This window comes from Sturnus vulgaris, chromosome Z (assembly GCF_052056855.1).
Source record: "Sturnus vulgaris isolate bStuVul1 chromosome Z, bStuVul1.hap1, whole genome shotgun sequence".
Taxonomy (NCBI): domain Eukaryota; kingdom Metazoa; phylum Chordata; class Aves; order Passeriformes; family Sturnidae; genus Sturnus; species Sturnus vulgaris.
Genome location: NC_142283.1, coordinates 81,360,257 through 81,383,823, shown reverse-complemented (window position 1 = coordinate 81,383,823; position 23,567 = coordinate 81,360,257). Strand labels below are relative to the sequence as shown.

The 23,567-nt window shown below is 57.6% G+C and overlaps 1 protein-coding gene across 1 annotated transcript in view; it reads right to left on the bottom strand.

The window, feature by feature from the left end:
* Positions 1-19,572, bottom strand: part of MAPK4 (mitogen-activated protein kinase 4) — a 53,610-nt gene extending 34,038 nt beyond the window's left edge. The window contains exon 1 of the mRNA XM_088156055.1: positions 19,514-19,572. The gene's annotated coding sequence lies outside the window, so the exon portion shown is untranslated. The remainder of the gene's footprint in view (positions 1-19,513) is intronic.
* Positions 19,573-23,567: the final 3,995 nt, after the last annotated feature.

Genomic DNA, 23,567 nt, shown 5'->3' with positions numbered 1-23,567 from the left:
TATACATAAAACCATACAACAATTACTAAAATGTATAACCAAACTCTAAATCGCAAAAGATGGTGATTAAATGATCTATCTGATTAGCTGAGCCACACACCATTGTGAAAACAACTTTCAATACACCTCTCACTCCATTTTTCACGTCTGCACAGATGTGGGGATTTTATAATTGGCACCCTGAGAGCCATGAAATACAAAGATGGGAGGAAGAATTCAGGAGTTTTCTTTTATTCTGCCTCTCTCTCTCCCGCTCTCGCCTCTGCAAGAGAAGTGTTTGCCCTGATGATGGTGCTGGGATTTGCACTGACCTTTGGGCACCCTTCATCCTCTGAAGGCTCTGGTTGCCACCCCAGTGGCTCTGGTTGCCCTCACAGTGGCTCTGGTTGTCCTTGTAGGGACCTTGGACGCCCTGTCAGGGGTTTGGGGGGGCTCTGGTTGCCCCCCCAGTGGCTCTGGTTGTCCCCCCCTGTGCTCTGGTTGCCCTCACAGTAGCTCTGGTTGCCCCCACAGTGCTCTGGTTGCCCTCACCGTGGCTCTGGTTGTCCCCACAGTGTTCTGGTTGCCCCCCCAGTAGCTCTGGTTGTCCCCCCAGTGGCTCTGGTTGCCCCACAGTGGCTCTGGTTGCCCCCACCGTGGCTCTGGTTGCCCCACAGTGGCTCTGGTTGTCCCCACAGTGCTCTGGTTGTCCCCCCAGTGGCTCTGGTTGCCCCACAGCGCTCTGGTTGTCCCCCACAGTGGCTCTGGTTGTCCCCACAGTGCTCTGGTTGTCCCCACAGTGGCCCTGGTTGCCCCCACAGTGCTCTGGTTGCCCCCAGTAGCTCTGGTTGTCCCCACAGTGCTCTAGTTGCCCCCAGAGTGGCTCTGGTTGCCCCCACAGTGTCTCTCTGGTGCCACATCCCATCATTTCCCAGCAGAAGCCCAAGGGTGACTCCTGGGTGTCTTTTCCCTGTCACCAACCCCTCTCCCAGGGGCGGTGCTGTCCCTCGCTGGGCGATCCCATTAAAGCCCGGGATCTGAGCAGGATATCCGTCATTAGGAGGGCACCACGGGTGTTAATTAGGGCCGTGACCTCTGGCTTGCACAGCTTGTCGAGGCCTGTAAAGGTCACACAGTTTCCTCATTTTGGGAAGCTCTGTCAGCAGCACAACGAGGTGCATCCCTCCCCTACCTCCCTTCACCCCAGCATTCCTCCCCTCACAGCCAGGCATCCTTCATCCCTGCCCCACTGCCCCGCGCTGCCCCCAGACTTGCTCAAGACCTTCCTGACTCCAGGAATCCTCCCCAGGCTTCAGCCACAGCGCCGCAGAGACTGAGGCAGCAGGAAACAAGGACACGGCTCCTGCTGCTCTCTGCTCCCACGCCAGCGGCCGCTCCAAGGCTGAAATTTAATTATCCCAGCCCATCCATAAACACAGCTCCCGGTGCCCAGCATCCCGCGGAGAGCCCCGGGCACGGCGGAGACCAGCGCAGGTGGAGGCAGAGCTCTGCTCTCCTGCTCTCCTCCCTGCCCTGCTGCAGCTCCAGCTGCAAACCCCGGCGCCTGGCTCCCTGCTCTGTGTCCTCCCGCCTCGCTCCGGGGCGCCAGGTGTCTGTCCCCCCTTCCTGTGACCCCCAGCACCCACGGGCTGTGCTCTGGGGACACCAGACGCGGCACAGGACATCCCGGGGATACAGGGAGATCACGGCGCAAGAACGAGCAAAACCAGCCTGACCCCAGCAGAAGAAGCTGCCCAGGGAACCATCAAGGCTGGAAAAGGCCTCTAAGATCACCGAGTGCAGACATTAACCGAGTGCCACCATGGCACACCCACAAATGCCACATCCACAGGCCTGTAGAGCATTTCCGAGCTCCCCAAACCTCACGGTGAGCGCGGCCAGCAAACTGCTCATCTCTGGAGAACAAGGGATGCTCCTGCACTGTGTGTCCTCTGTGCCGGGGCCACCGTGCCCTGGCACTGCAGAAACCCCCACAGCCCTGCACACACAGGTGTGGCACTGTCTGAGCTGCAGAGCCCGGGGCTGCTGCTGGGAGCTGCTCTGAGTGCAGCTGATCGCCCCAGGCAGACCCTGTTAGCCCAGAGCTGGTCACAGCAGACACACAGATCACCGGTCACATCGACAACACTCAGGTTTCTGCGGGCAGATTTCACCATCCCAGCCTCACCTGACCTGCAGGGCCAGGTGCTCTGGGGGACCCAGCAGCTGCTTTCCCAAAATCTTGTGTTCACAGGTATCCCCCAAACAGCCTGGCTGTACCAACCCAGCCGTGCAGCCTGCTCAGGAGTGGATCATGTTCCCATTCCTCTGAAAACATGACTTATCAAGGCGTCCTTAATACCACGAGCCAAGCAGAAACTCGTCATCAAGACGAGCAGATGTGCTGCCAGCTAAAAGCCAGAAGGCATCCAGCAGCACAGAAGGAGGGCAAAATCCTCGTGGGCCTGTGGGAGAAACCATGGGGAAAGGCAAACCAAAGGGAAACAGCACGAAACGACCCCAAATCCTGGCGTCACCAGCAGTAAAACACACAGCTTTCCCATGCACTGTAAACAGGCAGAGCAGCATCACCCAGCTCTGCACAGCCAGCTCTGCTGCCCAGACCTCACCCAGGAAAACAGGAATTCTCCTCCATAACAGCTAGGGCAATTGTGGACAGGCCAAAATACACTCAGAGGAAAAAAAAAAAAAAAAGAAATAATAAAAGGAGAAAGAAAGATCAGACGACGCTCATTATCTCACAGAAAAGACAGAAAACAAAGAAGAACTCGCTGACACTCGCAGGGGCTTTGGGCAGTGTGGGAAAGCCACCCATGTGTCCCCGAGCAGGCAGCGGGCCCTGGGCAATCAGCCGTGGAGGGGCTGCGAGTGGCTGGGCAGAGCCAGGCGTGGGGACACGAGGGACACCTGCCCCGTGGGACCCAGCACAGAAACCGCTCCAGGCTGGGCTGTCTGCAGCCAGGCAGCCACCAGACAGTGCCTGAGCAAACACGGCCAGGCCAGCGTGCCCAGGGCCAGCAGAGCCGCCCCACTGCCTGCCACCTGCCCCCGGCATGGCCCCGTCCCGGGGGACACCCACCTGTGCCACGCACCCACCACAGCATGGACCAGCAGCTGCCTGGACCTGTGGCCCAGTCTCTGGTCTGGCCCAGTCCCAGCTCCTGATCAGTCTCTCTCCCTGGCCAGCCCCAGGCCTTGGTCAGTCCCAGTTCCTCTCCCTGGTCAGTCCCTGAACCTGGTCAGTCCCTCTCCCTGGGCAGCCCTGGTCCTGCTCCATGGCCAGCCCCAGTCTCTGTCCCTGGTCAGTCCCTGTCCTGGCCAGTCCCAGTCCCTCTCCATGGCCAGCCCCAGTCCCTCTCCCTGGGCAGCCTCAATCCCTCTCCCTGGCCAGCATCAGTCCCTCTCCCTGGCCAGCCTCAGTCCCAGTCCCTCTCCCTGGCCAGCCCCAGTCCCTCTCCCTGGCCAGCATCAGCCTCAGTCCCTCTCCCTGGCCAGCATCAGTCCCAGGCCCTCTCCCTGGCCAGCATCAGTCCCAGTCCCTCTCCCTGGCCAGCATCAGCCTCAGTCCCTCTCCCTGGCCAGCATCAGTCCCAGGCCCTCTCCCTGGCCAGCTCCAGCCCAGTCCCTCTCCCTGGCAGCCCAATCCCTCTCCCTGGCCAGCCCCAGTCCCTCTCCCTGGCCAGCCTCAGTCCCTCTCCCTGGCCAGCCCCAGTCCCTCTCCCTGGCCAGCCTCAGTCCCAGTCCCTCTCCCTGGCCAGCCCCAGTCCCTCTCCCTGGCCAGCCTCAGTCCCAGTCCCTCTCCCTGGCCAGCCTCAGTCCCTCTCCCTTAGCCAGCCCAGTCCCAGTCCCTCTCCCTGGCCAGCCCAGTCCCTCTCCCTGGCCAGCCCCAGTCCCAGTCCCTCTCCCTGGCAGCCCAGTCCCTCTCCCTGGCCAGCCCCAATCCCAGTCCCTCTCCCTGGCAGCCCAGTCCCTCTCCCTGGCCAGCCCAGTCCCTCTCCCTGGCCAGCTCCAGCCCAGTCCCTCTCCCTGGCCAGCCCCAGCCCTGCCAGCTGCGGTTCCAATCCCGCACGGGTTTTGCTGACTGACAACACATTGATTTAAAACCAGCAGAATTATCTCCGTTACCAAAATAAAGCAATTCCTGGAACGGATGACTCAGGAGCCTCTCCCCTCACCATAAATCAGAACAGAAACATGATACCTCATTGGGGCAAATCACTTTGCCCTTTTGGTTTGGCACCTACAGCCTTTTCTTCCAGAAAAAAAAGAGATTAGAAATCCACTCTGAGCTTCTCCTCCCCGGGACAGCACGGGTCAGGGCTTTGCCTGTGTTATCACTGGAGGGGCTGGACGAAGATAAGCAAAAGCAGGATGGATATTAAAAAAATAATTTTTTTAAAAAAAACATACAGAAACAGCCCTAGAGGGGGTTTTTCTTACTGTCTCTGAGAAGCCTGCATGAGGAATTTGCCCCAAAGGAGGTATGTGCAGCATGTGCCAGCAAGGCAGAGATGGCAGAGCAGCTCCTCCAACCCTCCATGGGCCCCAGAGATAGGTATCTCTGCAGAGAGAGCCTGGTGTCCTCTCTAAACACTGCTCTGGGATCTCACAAAAGTGCTGGCCTGTGCCTCCCCTTTAATCCTCCTGCTCACTGACAAATCTCACCCTGTTTGTTCTGGGGGCCAGGGCCGGATCGCTCGCAGATCTGCAAGCTCAGCTCGGGCAAACAACGAAGATGGGCTTTATGGAGAGGGGAAAAACCTGCTTTTGTCTGCACAAACCATTTGGCAAAAGGCTTCCACCCTCTCTGCTCCCACTGCAGGGCAGGAGAGACCCTCCACAGCCAAGGAAAGGGGGCAAAGCCATGTGGAAAGAGCCCAGAGCCCTCTGTCCTCCCAGGAGCACCCCGAGGGCTCAGGGGGCTGCAGCTCCAGCCCCGGACAGTGCCTCCAGGGACACTCACCTGTGGACAGTCCTCAGGCCAGCTGTGGCCAAAGGGACCCTCCACCGAGCCCAAGGGGCTGCCAGGGCACTGCTGGACAGCAAGGCAATGGAAAGGGACCTGGGAGTCCAGCTGACCTGGGAGTCCAGCTGACCTGGGAGTCCAGCTCATGGCCAGCTGGGCCATGGAAATGGACTTGGGAGTCCAGCTGATGGCCAGCTGGGCCATGGAAAGGGACCTGAGTGCCCTGCTCATGGCCAGCTGGGCCATGGAAAGGGATCTGGGAGTCCAGCTGATGGCCAGCTGGGCCATGGAAAGGGATTTAGGAGTCCTGCTGGTGGCCAGCTGGGCCATGGAAAGGGACCTGGGTGTCCTGCTGGATCTCGGTCAGCAGTGCCCTGGAGCCAGGAGTGACAGTCCCGTCCTGGGGGCATCAGAGACACCATCGAGGAGGGGGGGATTGTCCCGCCCTGCTCTGCACTGGGGCTGACACAGTGCAAGAAGGGTGTAAAGCTGCCAGAGAGTGCCCAAAGCGGGGACACGGGGTGGGGAAGGGTCTGGAAGGCTGGGGGGCACTTGGCCTGTTCAGGTGGAGGGGGCTGAGGGGAGACCCCAGTGCAGTCACAGCCTCCTTGTGAGGGGAAGAGCAGGGGCAGATGCTGATCTTCTCTCTGGTGACAGGGACAGCACCCAGGGAACGGCTGGAGCTGTGCCAGGGAGGTTTAGGTGGGATATCAGGGAAAGGTTCTTCCCCCAGAGGGAATTCCCCAGGGAATGGGCACGGCCCCGAGGCTGCCAGAGCTCCAGGAGAGTTTGGACACTGCTCCCAGGGATGCACAGGGTGGCATTGCTGGGGTGTCTGTGCAGGGACAGGAGCTGGGCTGGATGATCCCTGTGGGTCCCTTCCAGCTCAGAGTTTTCTGTGATTCCATGACAATGGGGCAAGGCCACTGAGCAGAGCCAGGAGCAAGCAGAGCCAGCACTGAGCACCCACCCTACCCAGCCAAGGCTGCCAGGCCTTGGCAGAACCTGCAGGACCTCCAGGAGACTGCCCAGGTGCCGCAGGGCACAGCCAGCACCGCGGGATTTGGCCACTGCTCAGCCAGCCCTTGACCCGAGCGCAGGGGGCTCGGGAAGGAGCCTCTCCCGGGATGTGCCCCTCTCCCAGGGCAGGCTGGAGCCTCCTTCCCAGCCCAAACTGCCCAGCCAGCTTTCCCTGCGCCTGACCCACACGCCCAGCCTGCCTGGTGAGGCAGGGCAGGTCTTCCCAGCGCTGGGAGGGGTCGCTCAGCATCCCAAAATCCGCCTTTTCCTTGGGCTGGCTCCCCAGGGAGAGGGGACATCCCACACCTGCAAACACCACACCACACGTGGCAAAGCTCCCCCTCATCTACTCTGCTGTAAAAAAATAATCTCTGATGCTTTAATGCTGCCCAGTAATTTTGGGAGGCCCTGCTGCACAGCCACGGGATGCCAGCAGCCAGCAGAGCTGAGGGACAGGGGCAAAAACGTGCTGGCACTGTCACGGACAATGCAGGACGTTTCCTAGGGAATTAAAACAAAAATACTCTAAGTCCTGCTCCTAAGGTAGGCCAACCAAACCCAAAATGTTCTCCCAGTGACTTTTAGCCACACACATAACAGACAGGGAATAAAAGGCTTTGCTGGACCACTGCTAAAGCTTGCTGTCAGTATAATCACCCACCACCATAATGAGATTACATGGATTAGCTGTATTTTAAGGAAACATCAATGAGCTGGACAGCCTTTCTAGGCAGGTTTTTAGAGCTGCACGGAATAATACCGGAAAAACCGGGAGGCTATTTTTAGAAAGCATTTCTCCAAATAACCCGTGAGGAGGGAGATCACACGGCAGCAGAGGTGTGTTAATGCGGGCAGGACCGAATGAATGAAACGCTGCAGAGGGGAACAGATCCATCCCCGGCTTCCCTTGGCAGAGCTGCACAAGGAACTCACCGGGCAGGACCCAAGCCTGCATTCCTGCCGTGCTGAGCGCTGGAATGGACTGGAGGGCTGCAGGAGCACAGGACGCTCTGTGCTGAGCACGGAACGCCGGGGCCAGGCTGACCCAACGCGCTGGGATCTGTGCCGGCTCCCCTCCGGGCACCTGCACTCCCACACAGCTGACAAGCCCTCTCTCTGGCTGCACACAGGGCAGTCACCAGGAAAACGTCCCCAGAATGAGTCCGGAACAAGCCCTCACGGCATCCATCACCAGGCGGGACCCACGGCTCTGTCCCACTCAGGGCGGGGGTGCCCGCGTTCACTCAGCCTGCCCTGGAGGAACAGGTCTGCTTTCCAGCATCACATTCCCACCCGGGAAATCCCACACTCACCTACCCACCCCCGTTTTCTCCCAGCAGTCCTCAGAGGCAATCTGGTTTCTTCACAGCTTTTTGTCCTTGGAGCTCACTCCTACAAAGTACCCATCAACCATCCAAAACAAACTGTGCACTTCATTTTCCAAACTCCTCTGCTCTTCCTTCCCAGGATAGATCCAGCCTGGAAGCCTTGGGGAACTGCAGCCTGGATATTCTGCTCCCCATGTCCCACCCAGCCCTAACCCAGAACCTTCTCCCTCTCGTGACTCAGCCAAGGCTTATGAATAAAACCCAATTAGGGATTAAACATCAGAGCAGCACAGCAAAAGGATGGCCCCTACCCCAGGCAGCTCACAGCCTGGCATCTTAGCTCCCACCATGATGAAGAGACAAAAATAACCCATTAAAAACTCACTTTAATTGCTTTGCCAGTGGTTTGCACAAACTCCGGCTAATGCTGGAGGTAAAAATGAATTAAAAGCCTTAAATAGAAAATTCTCTTTCATTACTCCCACTTTTACCCTTAAATTTTAATGGGGCCGTGGTGAGGGAGGAAGCACATCCAGCCAGTCCTGCAGCTCCTGGGCAACAAGGACCAGGCTTGGTTCTGCTCTTGGTTCTGCTGGGTCAGCTCCACCACGGGCTCCTGTGCAGGCACCAGGCACAGCTCAGGCAGCCCTGAACCTCACTGTCCTCATCCCACGAGAGCCTGCAAAACCCTGCACCACAGCTCCCCAGAGCCCTGCAAGTTCTGTCCCACGTGTGGTTTGAGCTCCTCAGCCACTGCCCTGTGCAGAATCCCGGGGGATCAGGGGCTAATGTGCATGTCCCAGACACCAACAGCTGCACGGTATGGAGCCAACCAAGGATTTCTGGGAACAAGAAGGACTGTTGGTAAAAACACCCAAGAGAAAGACCAGGATTTGGCTGGAGAAGGGGCCATACGGAGGCAGGGCAGCATTTTCTGGGACAAACCTCCTGGCTGTGGCTCCTGCAGAAAAACACAACTCGGCTCAGTGCTGGGATGGGGCTGAGAAGGGCCAGGGACTGAAGGGGGGAACGAGCCCATCCAGGACCCCAAAGCCTCCAACCCATTCCCAAAAAGGTCTGAAAGAACCCGCTGTGAATGAGAACTGATTTGCACAAAAAGTGAGAAACTTCTCTCCAGGGAGGGGAAGGCTTAAAAGGTGCCCCACAAAGCCCAGGGCCCCAGGACATCCCGTCAGCTGCATCCACATGGAGACAGCACTGGTGATCTCTTTTCCTTCTTCTTTCTCTCTCTCTTTTCTTCTTTAATTCATCTTTTTCTTTCTCTCCTCCCTTTCATCTTACCCCAAACTCCACTGCTGTGTGCTTATACCAGAGATCAAGGAGTAGCACACCGATTTCCACGCCAAGGGTGTAATCTACTAAAAACCTCCGTGAGCTTTTCCTGCTCCTTCCAGCCCGTGAATCCTGGGTGCTCCCCCTCACCCCTCGGGGTGGGACATCACACCCAGCACTTTGTGTCCAAGCTCAGGGGGAGAAATGTTCCAGCACCACACTTGGGGTGCAGAAAAAGACTCGAGCAGGAGGTCCCAGAGGTTCCCCCAGGGGATGACAGCCGAGCACTGCAGGGAGCAGGGAGCAGCCCCACAGCACAGCCCGGGCCTGGCTGGTGGGTTGGGTGCTCTGCTCTGCTCCCAGACCCGATGGCTGAAATCAGGCTTACAGCAATGCAGTCAAGCTCAGCCTCTAGACCCCCAGCGCCCAGCATTTATTTAGCTAAATATTGCTCTGAAACATCCCTTCAGGACTGTGAAAGAGCCACCAGGATGGAGCAGTTTCACAGCCTTAATCCTTTCCTGCACATTTGGCTACAGTGGGCAGCAGCAGCAAGACCATTTTGCAAAAGGAGCCGTGCCAAGGAAACCTGGCTGAGGGGTTTGGTTTGTAGGGCTCAGAGACTCGCTCTTTTCCCTCCCCTTTCAATCTCTGTTGCTCAAAAAAATCCCCATCTTTCCAAAGCATTTTGCAGCTCTTACAGCACTTCGCTGGGATAAAGAAAAGCTGACACACATATTACGGCAGTAAAGATTATTTTTGCTGCCTGAGTAGTAGCAGGCACGTGAGATTTATTCAGATAAAGGAGGTCAGAGTAGGAAATGAGCTTAGATTCCAGGCTGAGATTTGGGGTCTCCGGGGGGGGGACAGGCAGTGTGGGGCCCCCTCAGGAGTGTCCTGTGTTACCATCACCCCACAGCCTCCCCACAGGGGTCTGCAGGGCGAAGGGAGAGGCCCGAGAGCAGCACCAGCACCAGCCCAGCCTCCTCCACAAGCTTCCCAAACTTTGCTGTGGCGTTTTCCTCCCTGCACTGATCCTGCCGCTGCTCCTGGGATCTGCTGGAACACAGCACCGTTTTCATGTCCTGGAAGGATCCTGCGAGTGTTATTATAATCGGGATTCCCTCCCAGCTCCTTCTCTTCTTCCACAACACGCCCTGCCTTTGAAGCAGACAGCAATTAGCTTTCCAGCTCAGACATATGTGAATTTTTTTTTTTTAACCTTAGACCCATCTCCAACAGAAGAGATCGAGGGGCGCTCCTAATGACTCGAAGAGACGAAGACTCTAAAAGCCTTTCCCGAAAGCAGATTTGCTTCCAAAAAAGGGGAGATCAGGAGGCTGTTGGAGCTCTGTGACCAAGCTCCAGCCCTGGCCGTGCTCAGCAGAGCTCCTTGCAGCACTCCCCCCCTGCTGATGGCTCGGGATTTCCCAAAACTGTTCCCCCTGGAGCAGGGCAGGGACGTGCTGGTGCCTGGGACATGCACAGACAGCCAGGCACCTGTCCCTCCTCACACCCAGCAGGGATTTTGGGGGCAGGTGCAGCCACCTGGGAGGTTTTGTGTCCTTTTCAAACAGGCAGGACAAGGCTCGGAGCCCACAGCCAGGAATATCAAACTGGAAATATATTTTCTGGCAAATACAGACGCCCTTTGTGACCTCCCTGCCCCTTACCCAAGCAGAAAGGAGATGGCTCAGAGATGGCACCGTGCACATCTCCATCCCTTCACGGCCAACATTTACCACTCCAACCTCGTTTTCCTAAAGGAGTCTCACCAAATTTCACCAAATTTCCTTGACTCTTCCCCCAAAGACCCCAGAACTGACATCAGCTGTAGAGCGAGCATGGGGGAGAAAAAGAGAAATTATGATTTTGCACTAAAATGTAGCTCAGTGAAGTTTAGGATTTGGTGGCACAGGCGTGAGGGAGAGAGGAACACATCCCAGCTCCTGTACCCCAGCAGTAACTCCAGGACCCACAAGGTCCCTCTTCCTCATCCCACAGGCATTTCTGCCTCACAAGGGATCCTTTTTTGGCTCGCTGGCCACCATTCCCTGCTGCCAGCTTTCCCTGAGCACGAGGACAGGCCTTGCCTGCTCACTAGAACACATCATTATTTCTAATTTACAGCGTTTTGCACTCGTGGCCACGCTCAGCCTGGGAGGCTGTGTGGAAGGGATCTAAGCCTGGACTGCTCATTTCGAGCTCTGGATAAAGCCTCACTCAAGTTCATAAAACCTCACAATAAAAAAAAAAAATAAACAACAAACTATGGAGAAAGGAGAATTCCCAGACAGCAAAAAAACTGCAGTCCTTAAAATAAATTATCTGAAATAGTCTCCTGAGTACAGGTGCCCCAATACAGGTCACATCCACTGCTTGTAAGAGAAATGCAAACCAGTGACAGAATTCCAGAATGGCTTAGGGTGGGAGGAGACCTCAAAGCCCATCCAGTGCCACCCCCTGCCATGGACAGGGACACCTCCCACTGTCCCAGGCTGCTCCAAGCCCTGTCCAGCCTGGCCTTGGACACTGCCAGGGATGCAGGGGCAGCCACAGCTGCTCTGGGCACCCTGTGCCAGGGCCTGCCCACCCTCCCAGCCAGCAATTCCTTCCCAAGATCCCATCCAGCCCTGCCCTCTGGCACTGGAAGCCATTGCCTGTGTGCTGTCCCTGCCTGCCTTGTCCCCAGTCCCTCTGCAGCTCTCCTGGAGCCCCTTCAGGCCCTGGCAGGGGCTCTGAGCTCTCCCTGGAGCCTTCTCTTGTGCAGGTGAGCAGCCCCAGCTCTCCCACCCATCCTCTGATCATCTCTGTGGCTCTCCTCTGACAGAGGATTCCCTCGGGCCAGGCCTGAGGAGCTGCAGCACATCCATGGTCTGGTGAAATTCCATGGCCCCAGGGGCCCAGCTCAGATCCCAGCTCAGATCCCGGCTCAGGTCCCAGCTCAGGTCCCAGCTCCGATCCCAGGACCAAGCTCAGACTGACACCCCTCCCCGTGGGTGCAGGGTGGGAGTCACAGCCACAGCAACTCGGGAACAAATCCAGGATCAAACCAACCTTTCTGGACACCCGTGGGGATGGGCAGAGCCCAGCCCCGAACCCAGCCCCAACACTTCAAGCTGCAACACCGGCAGAAATGCAAAGAGAACTCTTTTTATTTTCCCTCGTCCCATTCTCCTTGATCTCATTTTAATTGGAACCGGTCCCAGCTGGATCAGATCCCGAGAAGCCCAGCACCTACCCTCTGTCCTTGAAGTCATTTTAAGCCAGGACCTATTTCCACATTCTCATTCCCAGCCCTGCCCCCTCGCAGCAGGCAGAAGGGTTTAATTTACCTTTCCCCAAAGGCGCTCCGTGATGGCTCAAAACTTTCCGTGTCCCGCAGCACGGGGCAGGGGCGGGCAGCGGAGCACAGAGCCCCGGCCAGGGGCTGGGCACACGGGGGATTTCCAGCCTGGCAGCAAACCTGGCCCTGCCTCTCTCCTCCGCACCCGGCCTGGGGCTGGGAACACCCCGGCTCCTGCCAGAGGGATCACGGGCACCGGAGTGGGAGCTGGGCAAGGGCAGCAGCCTCCCAAAGGCTCGCCGCGCCTCTGCAGCTCACTCTGCATTCCCCCAGCCCCGTCTCGCTCACACCGGGCAACCAGCCTCGCTCAGGGGCTGGACATGACCTGCAGAGCTTCCTTTGGGAAGGGGTTTCAGGGAGGCTTAGGAAACCTTCAGATGGAGGCAGCCTGAACGCCGAAACGTGAAATTTTATTGGCCTTTTATCTTGGTTTACACAGCTAATTGTTGCAGGTGTATCGGTTACCGTGAAATTAAACCTGTTGTAAAATCGAGTGTAGCCAAGAATTAAATTGTGCAAATAATCCAAACAGCTGGGACAGATGGACACCAACAGGACTCGGCTCAGGGGGATTGTCTGCTGTTCCCCCAGTTCAGAGGAGTCCTAACGTGACGCTGAGACACGGCCAAACCATTTCCCTAGGAGATCACGGGGACCTGGAGTGTCCCGTCCCTCACCTGGCAGCGCAGCCAGGGCTCGGGGCAGCAGAAGGTGAAAGTTTATGGGAGGCAGGTGATGGCAGGTGAGGCCAGGAGGGCAGGATGCAGGGCTCAGGACACGAGGGCTGGGCTCAGGACACGAGGAGCAGGACTTAGGGCTCAGGACAGGAGGCTCTGGGCTCAGGAAGTCGTCTCTGGGCTCAGGAAGTCGTCTCTGGGCTCAGGGCTCAGGACACGAGGGCAGGGATCAGGACAGGAGAGCAGGGCTCAGGACATGAGGACAGGGCTCAGGAGAGGAGGCTCAGGGCTCAGGACACGAGAGAAGGGTGCAGAGCTCAGGACACGAGAGCAGGGATCAGGACACGAGAGCACGGCTCAGGACACGAGAGCAGGACTTAGAGCTCAGGAAGGCGTCTCTGGGCTCAGGACAGGAGGCTCAGGGCTCAGGACACGCGGGCAGGGATCAGGACACGAGAGCAGGACTTAGGGCTCAGGACAGGAGGCTCAGGGCTCAGGACACGAGGGCTGGGCTCAGGACACAAGGACAGGGCTCAGGACATGAGGCTCAGGGCTCAGGACACAAGGACAGGCTCAGGGTTCAGGACACAAGGACAGGGCTCAGGACACGAGGACAGGGCTCAGGACACAAAGACAGGGCTCAGGGCTCAGGACACGAGGGCAAGACTCGAGTCTCCCGCCCGCACCTGGCCGGGGACAGCTCTGCCCCAAGGAGCGCAGGGACCCGCGGTGGGCACACTCCCCAGAGCCCCCCTGCCCAGCTCCCTGCTCCCTCCCTGCCTCCCAGGAACGCCCCGAGGAGAAGGGAAGAGCTCCGGGCTGCAGCAGCGGCGTGGGCTGGCCGGCTTCCTACGGAGATGGATGCTGGGTGTAATATAGAAACCGAGCTGCCTGTTCCAAGCACAACCACGCCGGCTGCTTTTTAAAGACAGGCTCGGCTGGCGTGGAAAGTGCTGCAGGAACAAGCAGCGTTCATTGCCCCCACAGCCTCCCAGCCAGGGGAAGCTTTCAGTGGAGATTTGGGAGCTTGTCCCGCTCCTGAGCCAGCCCGGGGACACGGAGTGATGGCAAGGTCACCCCGGCACCTTTCAGCTGGGCTAAAATCCTGTAAATCCTCGCAGGCAATCCTGCCTGGAAAGCCCTGGAAGCAGATCAGTGTTTAATCTCAGCCTGGCACTGGGCAGGGGGAGCACTTGCTGGCCTCCCAGAGCCAAGCCTGGGCACCACCAGCCTGCCTGGGCAGCACCTGTGGTCACCTGGGAGAGCTGCAGGAGGACAACGAGGCACAAAAGAAGAGTTCAGTGTGCCAAAATAATTCCACCACGTGGAGTATGTGATTTCCTTGCTCAGTGGTGTCAGACACTCCAACACCACAAGCACAGAATTCCACTCTTCTCTATGCTCAGGGACATCTTGCCACCATCCATCACGTCCACACACGCAGGGGGGCAAATAAAAATGCAAAGAACTCATGAGTAACCGATACCAGACCCAGGGAGCACACAAATCTTTGGGACGGGAAGCTGCTGCTGGCACAAGGAACAGGTCACGTTCCAGCGTTAATTGTCCATGGAGTGGCAGCAGGTCTGCGTGACAAGGATGAGGCCAAAAATGAACTGCCATGTCTAATGCAAGTCTTCTTCTATTATAGTTTCTTTCTGTTTCCCTGCTACTCACAGGAACGGCGAGCCCAAAATAACGGCAGCAGCAGATGACTTTAAAAGGGCAAATTTTAAAAAGGCCAGAGCAGTCGCTGGCATCAGTGAAAGCAAGGAACCCGCTTAAAGCTTCTACCAGAGACCCCAAAAGTCACAAGCCTGGAAAAGCAGCGGGATTTAAACCATGAAAAAGCCATTCTGGCAAAAATAAGATGAGGAAAATGCATGGAAACGTGATCTTTCTAGGCACAGGAAAGGAGAGAGAAATGGCACTGAAAAAGAAATGTCTGGTGTCGGTGACTGATGGGGACCTCTAAAGGAATCCATTAAATCTGTACAGCCAACAGAATTAATTGAAAAATAAGGCACTTTTAAAGCATGCTAGGAATAGAGAATTAGATATCTGCCAGATTCACTATTAGGCACTATTAAAACTGGAAGGAAATGCTGTGCTGAGGTGGGATGAAACAATTGCCAAAGAAGTCAAGAGAAACCCAGAGATCAACCAGGTGCACCCCACTGTGCCAAAGCAGGGCTTTTCCCACCAAACCCCTGTGCAACCTGCTTTAAAACCCCTTGATGACCCCTTAACGACAGAAATCTCAGTATTGCCAGACATCTGCCAAAATAAAGCATTTCCAGACCAACTGGTGGAACTCGGGAACTTTGTGCAGTCACAGTATTTGGGTAAAAGGCAGGGGCAGCAGGCAGCCCGGGGTCAGCTCCAGCTAGAACAGCAGGACAGAAATCCCAGGTAAATACACGAACTGGAGACTAAAAATACAATTCCAATCAGCCAGCTGAGTTTCCTGGAATTAGATCTATTTAGAAGACTTATTATCTATCTGGAGACATTATTGTTGCCTCGACACAGTGTTTGCCCACATTTCTCCAGAGCACACAATATCCTGAGCAGGAATCTCACAGCAGGTGTTACCAACTCCACACGCATTAGCTGCGTGCTGAGTGAGGAAACAGCACCCAGGCACCTTCCTCGGGTTTTTTTTTTTGCCGCTGCCCAGTCCCATCCCTGGCTCCTTCCAGGGGACTGTGTTAAACGTAAATCTCTAGCACAACAAAACCGCGGATGGTTGGTGGGTGGCCCAAATCACCTCGGTCCAACAGAGCACGGTTTTGTGCTGCAGGGTGATGGATACACGGCGCCAGGACAGAGATCTCTGCCAGGGAAGAGCTTGGGATGAGCACGGAGCATCTCTGGAGTAAGGCATCAGCACAAAGCCGGACTGGGTTGCCCCTGAGGGTGCAGTGGGAACACATCCCTAAGGAGCCAAAAAAGCGAGCTCACACCCGTGGCTGCACCCAGATGGGCTCCTGGGCAACACGGCCACATGCCGAGGGTGCCACAAAAGCCACGGGAGGAGGAGCAGGAGCCCCTCGGTGCGGGCGGACAGCACTGCCCGAGGAGCAGGTGACAGTAGGGGTGACACTGCGGGCAAGGGGCAGGGAGGGACGGGTCACCTCTGCGACAAGGACACGGCAACATCCCTCCCCCTGCGAGTCAAAACTAGATAAGCCCAACCTTGAAACGAGATAGCATCTCTCCAGAGTGAGAGCAATTAAATGTTGGCACAAGGTAGGGAGGAAGGGGGCGGGGGAGGGACTCGCCATAGCTCAGAGCCATTAACACGAAATTAACAGGCTGCTTTTTTAACCCGGGCCTCTGTGTCTGCAAGGAGGATGAGCCGCAAATGCTTCCCTGCAGTTGCATTTCTGCAACACCTCCCACCTGGTGGGGGGGGTGGTGGAAAGTTTCAGAAGCATTTTCCATGCTTCGGAAGAGTCCTGAGTGGTAGGAGAACAGCAGGGTCGTGCTAAAAAAAGCAAAGATCAAGGCGAAAAGTCTGAAAACCAAGGTTTGCAAGCACCGGGTGAGATTCATCTCACTTAAATTTAGACCACAAAAGCTCAGCTATCCAAGCCAGAAGCAGCATCCTGAAAGGCTGGCCTGCTTATGAGGCTTTCCAAAGGGGAACAAACCTCAATCGGAGGTGCCTGTCCCCCCCCCCCCGTTTGGCGGGGGACAGCTCAGAACAGACCCTTTTAGACCCCCGCAGAAGGGCAAACAAACAGCACCCACTAAGGCAGCTGCAAGTGAGCTGGCTCACACGACCCGCAAATCTGGGAGGTGATTTCAGCCCAGAATGGCAGCTCTGGAGATTCCGCCTTGCTCCCAGCACCCAGGGGCCAGGGTGAGGAGCGAACCCAGCTCCTGGAGGCAGGTCTTCACAACTCTGTTCTAGGGGTAAAGAAGAGGCAAACACGACCCTCTGCGGACGACTCAGCCTGCAGAGCGTGAGAGATGTTCCCCGATCAATGCCATTCTTTAAAAACGCGGGTTATTTGATGGGGATTTCAGGTTTTATCAGTCAGTACTAACAGGCCGGGCTCAGCTGTAGGAGGTAAAGGACTGCGATAAATCACAGTCGCAGACTCGTTTAGGTTGGAAAACCCCCCAGGATCACCAGCCATTAACCCTGCACTGATAAACACGCCTCTAACTCATATCCCTAAGTGAGCACACACCCATGGTTCTCCCCAGCACAAGGGCATCAACGGAACAGGGACTATCATGTCCCTTTGCCCCCTCCTCTTTTGTAGGGATGGGGAATGCTGGTACTCACCTGCTGGGTGTGATTCATCCTCAAAATATTAGGTTCAACTCTAGCCCTTATTCCTGCAATATCCTCATTACAGCCCTGACCTCCCTTTCCCTGAAATCCTCCGCCCACAAAGCTCCACGGGGCTTGTCACCTGCCACCTGACACACACCTGTCCAGCCACAACCAGGTCAGTGCACCGCAAGTCTGAGCTGCCACCTCTGATCGTGTCCAGGGAGTTGAAAAATACGTCACTGTGGCCAGGCCTCGTTCTGCTCAGGATCGGGAGAGGGAAAAGCACTCCGGTTTGCTGGGAAGTTCCCAGCTCCAGATAGGATTAGTCGCGTCTAATTAACTGTGAGGAGCAAGCAGCACAGAGCTGAGTGCAGAGACCGAGAGCCCCTCGGCAGCAGCCAAGCTCTGTGTGCCCACTGCCAAGCCAGCTGCTGGCACAAGAGAGACCTGGACCCTGCACGTCCCCTCCTGTGGCCGTGATGTCCCCCCAGCTCACAGCCCAGGCAGGCAGAGGCATCCCAACACGTCCAACACCCAGCAAAGCCTGAGTTTGGGATGCACCCCAGCCCCACACCTCGGGGTGGAGGATTCCCCTGGCCAGCTCTGGGGGAGCCACTGCCACACCAGGGTCAGGTTTTCCTCCCCCGTTCTGCTGCTCACACCACCACAGCAGCCCGGGAGGGATCTCCCCAGCCAAACTCACCTTTCCCACATTCCTGGCACGTCCCATGCCATCGGAGCCTGGGCTGTCACCACACCTGCCACCTCTGCCCGAGGGTCAGGCTCAGGTGAGAGGAAATAAACCTGGCTGAGACCAAATGCAGCCCACCTTGGAGCAGGGGAGAGGGCCAGAAGCGATTTTCTCTATCTGAGAACAGGGAAGGGGTCTGGGGACCTGCCAGGCACACGGACACCGGGGTTTGCCAGTGCGAACCCACAGTCTGCACACAGGGACACGGGTGGCACGTGTGGGCACAGCAGGACCCACACACCCACGGGGCACAGACAGACCCACAGAGCCTGCACAGAGGGGCACGCAGAGGAGGTACAGTCCAACACAACACCTATAGATAGATACAGGACACATTCTGGGGCACGCAGGGCAGGTACAGTCCAACACAACACCTATAGATAGATACAGGACACACTCTGGGGCACGCAGGGCAGGTACAGTCCAACACAACACCTATAGATAGATACAGGACACATTCTGGGGCACGCAGGGCAGGTACAGTCCAACACAACACCTATAGATAGACACAGCTCACAGACACACTCTGGGGCACACAGAACGGGTACAGTCCAACACAACACCTATAGATAGATACAGGACACACTCTGGGGCACGCAGGGCAGGTACAGTCCAACACAACACCTATAGATAGATACAGGACACATTCTGGGGCACACAGGGCAGGTACAGTCCAATAAAACACCTACGGACAGACAGAGCTCATGAAGCCACTCCAGGGCATGTACAGACCCACAGGGCAGGTACAGCCCAACACGGTACCTATAGATCGATAGATACAGCTCATGGAGACATTCTGGGGCACATGGAGAACCACAGAGCAGGTACAGACCCACAGAGCACCTACAGATGGATAGATACAGTCCATGAAGATACTCCAGGGCATGTACGGACCCACAGGGCAGGTACAGCCCAGCACAGCACCTATAGCCAGATAAATACAGCTCATGGAGACACTCCAAGGAACGTACAGACTCACAGGACAGGTACAGACCCACAGGACAGGTACAGATAGATAGATATAGCTCACAGAGATACTCGGGGCAGGTACAGACCCACGGGGCAGGGACAGACCCACAGGAACCACGGGCACACACAGCACGCGTGGACTCGCAGGGCACGTATGGACACAGAAGGCACATATGGGCAAATGGGGCACAAAAGGACACACGCAGCCCGGACAGACAGACAGGGCAGATACAGACACACGGGCACGGACAGACCCGCGGGGCACGGACACACGGACAGGCAGGCAGAGCACATACGGACAGGCAGATAGGGCACACACGGGCACACAGACAGAGCGCACACGGGCAGACACACAGGGCACAGCCCAGACACACAGACAGGGCACACATGGGCGCACACAGCCTGGGCACACAGACAGGGCACAGACGGACACACGGGCACGGACAGACAGACAGGGCACACACGGACACACGGACGGGGCACATACAGACAGACAGCCCGGACACACGGACAGGGCGCAAAGGGGCGCACACAGCCTGGACACACAGACAGGGCGCACAGCGCCCGAACAAACCCACAGGGCACACAAAGACCCACCGAGCCCGTGTGAAACCGCGGAGCAGCAATGCCGGTGTCTCCGCTCGCCCTCGCAGACAGCGAGCCGGCTCTCTCACGGCTCGGAATCCCTCTGCTCCGCCGAAAACGGGTCCGGGGCACGGGAAGGACGAGGCGACACCGGCACCGCTCCCAGGGACGCTCCCGCGGGCGGTCCCGCACGGACCCAGACCCGCCCCCCGCCCCCGCCCGGCTCCCCCCGCTCCTCGGCAGCGCCCGGCGGGGCTCGGGGGCAGCGCCGGGGCCGCCGCACTCACCGGGGCCGCCGCGCTCGGCTCCGCCATGGCCCGACCGGCACCGGCACCGCGCCCGCCCCGCCTGACGTCACCCCCGGCCCCCGCCGCGCCGGCACCTGCGGGGGGCGGGGCCGGCAGCCGCGAACCCCCCCAGCCCCGCCAGGGACCGCCGGGGCTCGGGCATCCCTCGCCATCCTCGCCAAAAGGCGCTGGAGAGGTCGGCTCCCTCCTCGCCATCCGCGGGAGGGGCCGCCCGGAGGGTCCCCTCCTCCCTCGCCATCCCTGGGAAAAGCCGCCCCCGGCATCGGGTCCCCCCTCCCATTCCGGGGAGGAACCGCCCGGGGGTCCGGCCATCCCCCGGCATTCACGGGAAAAGCCGCCGGAGGGGTGCGAAGCCCTCTCGCCATTCCCGGGAGGAGCCACCCAGGGTCCGGACTCCCTCGCCATCGCCCGGGGGAGCCGCCGAAGGCGATCCCGTCCCTCCGCTCCTCCGGGCGGAGCCGGTGGGTCCGGACATCCCTGGCCATCCCCATCCCTGGCCATCCCCGGGAAGAGCCCGGTGGGTCCGGACATCCCTGGCCATCCCCGGAGGAGCCGCCCAAGGGATCCGCTCCCCGCTCCCTGGAGGAGCCGCCGGCGGGGATCTGCTTCCCCCGTCCTGCCACAGCTCCCGTGAGGAGCCGAGGGAGGGGGACCCCGCCTGGCCCCCTGCTCGGGGCATCCCTCGCAGCGGAGGGTGCAGAGCACCCAGACCCCCCTGGCTGGGCTTTCTGCCCTTTCGCCTGCCCGTACCCAACGTGCATTCCTTCGCTTATCAGTTTTAACCTGTGGGTTTCCAGGTCTGCACCAAGCCACCGTCCCTGTGGGACCGTTCTGGGGCCGGCTCCGACCCCTGGGGCTTGGCAGCGTCCTCGTGTCCCTGAGCCCCGGGGGTCTGATGGATCACAGGTGAGGCTCTTCCTACCCGCAGGTGCCCTCACCCACCGAGCAGCCTCAAAGGGAAAAAAAAAATCGCCGCACGCTGTATTTACAGTGTGAAAGAGCAATTAAAGGAAGCTGCTTCAACAGTCTAAGTGGAGGAAGCGCGATAGCTCAATAGTTATTGATCCCCTCCAGACAGGCTTGCTGCTTTGTTGGAGCTGAAGGAACCCTGCCTGATGCGAGGGAAGTGGCGAGAAAAAATAAAAAATGGTCCCGTAAATTAAAACTCCCAGGGAATTACATGGGAGGAAACGAAGGTATATAAGCAATTTTTGGTGTCATGGTAATCTGTAACTCTACTGTTTTGCTGTCTAGGATTAAAATGAATGTTCCCATCTGGTTACCCCGTGAGCAGGAAGGTATTTAATAGAAGCTTGTGCCAGTGGAGGAAGGGTGGAAACAGAGCAGAAAGATGAATAGGAGCATGAGCAGTTATTGTTAAAACCTCCCGGGGAAACTGTGCTCTCTGTGCAAAGCGTGGAGGATATTCCCGTGTCTGTCTGCCCCCAGGTGACAAAAACACAGCCAGGGAAATTTCAGGGCGTCCTGGGGCACTCCTGGCAAAGCCCAGTGCTGGAATACAGGGGCGTTTGGGCAAAGGTGTGTTCTCACACAGGACTGCTGTCTGGCATTGTGCTCCGAGAACACACAGTGACACACCTGGCTGCAGCGCCCTGGGGATCCTCGTCTGGTCCTCAGCACAGGGATTTGCACCCCTGGAGCAGCAGCCCAGCAAAAGGCAAAGTGGAAATGAAAAATAACTCTCCGTGCCAGCCTCAGGGTGAGGCTGGAGCGCACAAACCCCGTGCCATGGGAGTGCTCCTGCAGCTGCCCTGGCTGGGGGTGAGGCAGGGATCTGAGGGCTCTCCTTCCACAGCTCGAGCCCTTTGGCTTGTGGCACGGCCGGGGGCTGTTCTCGCTGAGCACCTGGGCCAGTGAGCTCTGGAGTGAGGCCAGAGGAGGCCACCAAGATGATCAGAGGGCTGGAGCACTTCTCCCTTGAGGAAAGGCTGAGACAATTGGGATTGCTTGGCCTGGAGGAGAGATTTGGGGTGACCTAATTGTGGCTTTCCAGGACCTGAAGGGGCTGACAAGAAAGATGGAGAGGGACCATTTACAAGGGCTGCAGTGGCAGGACAAGGGGAACAGGTTCAAACTGTGAGAGGCCAGGGTTGGATGAGGTATTGGGAAGGAATTCTCGGCTGTGACAGTGGTGAGGCTCTGGCAGATGTTGCTCAGAGAAGCTGTGGCTGTCCCTGGATCTCTGGAAGTGTCCAAGGCCAGGTTGAACAGGGCTTGGAGCCACCTGGGCTAGTGGAAGGTGTCCCTACCCAAGGCAGAGACTGGACGAAGATGATCTTCAAGGTGCCTTCTGTGACTCCATGATTCCCTCTCACAATTAGCAGTAATAGCACAGAAACACATTTATATTTTCTTTTCAGGGGCGGGCGCTGGTTTGGTTGGTACGAGCTTGGTTTGGGTGAAGAGATCAAGTATTTGGGGTATTCGGGTGCTTGTCACCAGCGCCGCAGGAAACCAGGGCAGCACCTCGCAGGACCTTGGCACCGTCCCCGGTGCGCCGAACAACAAGCCCTGGCAGTGCCCCGGGCTCTCACACCGCCCTGGCAGCAGCCTGGCGGCTTGGCAGGACCAGCCCCCGGCGCCCAGCACAAAGGGGCTCTGTGCGGAGCCCGTGATTAACCCCTCATCTCCGCCGAGCATCCTCGGCGCCGCTCCCGGTGTCCTGCAGGCTCCGGCACCTGCAGGTGTGCCTCGGGGCCATTCCCGACGGCACAGGAGCCGCTGCTCCCGGCGTGAGCTGGGTGCCAGGGCAGGACGGAGACAGACAGCACGACAGCGCCATAAACAGCTTGATTAACCCCCGTGGAGCCTGACTAGATAGATAATCACGGCCCCTGACCAGATAATCAGCGCTGCATCCTCAAGAGCGAGGGATTGTGTCTCTTTTCAAGCAGGGGGAAGCAAAGCTCTCAGAAAGCTGCCCGAGTGTTTACATCCATTTCCCGGTGATTGGCGAGGAGGGAGCTGGCGCGCTCGATCAGAGCCGGCAGTGCCTGGAGTGCGTGTCAGTCACCGGAGCCGTGACCATCTCTGTTTCTCAGCCGGTGTGGTTTTTAATCCAGGCTCCCTCCCTCGGCACAGGTAAGGCAGGTGCAGGAAGGGTTGGCTTTGGTCCTGCCCTGCCAGGCGTGGGATGCCTTCAGGGAGAGGGTTACCTCCCGTTTCTAACACTTGTTTCGTGGACGGAGGCAGCGTTTTTGTCACCTAAACACAGCACAGCATTTCTGTCACCGAATCCCAGGTGCAGCCTGAGGTTCACCCCTCTCACAGGCGGAGAAGCCACAAGGCACAGGGGTGATGTTCAGACTGCTCCGTGGGGCTCATGCCCTGTCCGGGGTGGATTTCACTGCGCTTGTATAAAATGCTGTCACACTCACTGCAAAGTGTTTGTCTTGCACAGTACTTGTCTGTCTCCCATTACAAGACGCATTCAGCCTCTTTTGGGGGTTAAATCGTTGGCTGCTGAAACAGAAGGGACTCGAGTGTCTCGTCAGGGACAAGTTTCAGACATCCCCTGCCAGGTCTGGGCGTGCTGACACCGGTGAAGTGACACCAGTCAGGCTGGCACTGTCGCTTCCCACTGGGTACAGCACACTCAGCACATCCTCCTCGGCACCACCTTTTCCAGACACATCCCTGGTGCTCTATCAGCCCTTGGAACACGGAGCAGAGCTGGTCCTACCTGCAGCAGCACACCCTGGGATTAATCTTTAACGCTTTCACAGGCCCAGAATAACAGCAGGCAGAGAATAAAGACACTTTTTTCCCGTAACAAACTCTATAAAATGAAGAACTGGTGTAAAACCGGCCACAGGCACTAAAGCTGAGCAAAATTTCAGAACCCTTGGAAAAAAAACCCCACATAATAAATCAACACTGTGTGGGTTGCCTTCTCTCTGCATAGATGGGGAACCCTTAGGAATTGCTCTGCTAGTATCCTGTTTCCTCACAGGGTTTTCCAGCTGAGTGCTGACCATTCCAAGCCTGGAAGATTGTACAGTGAGGTGGGATG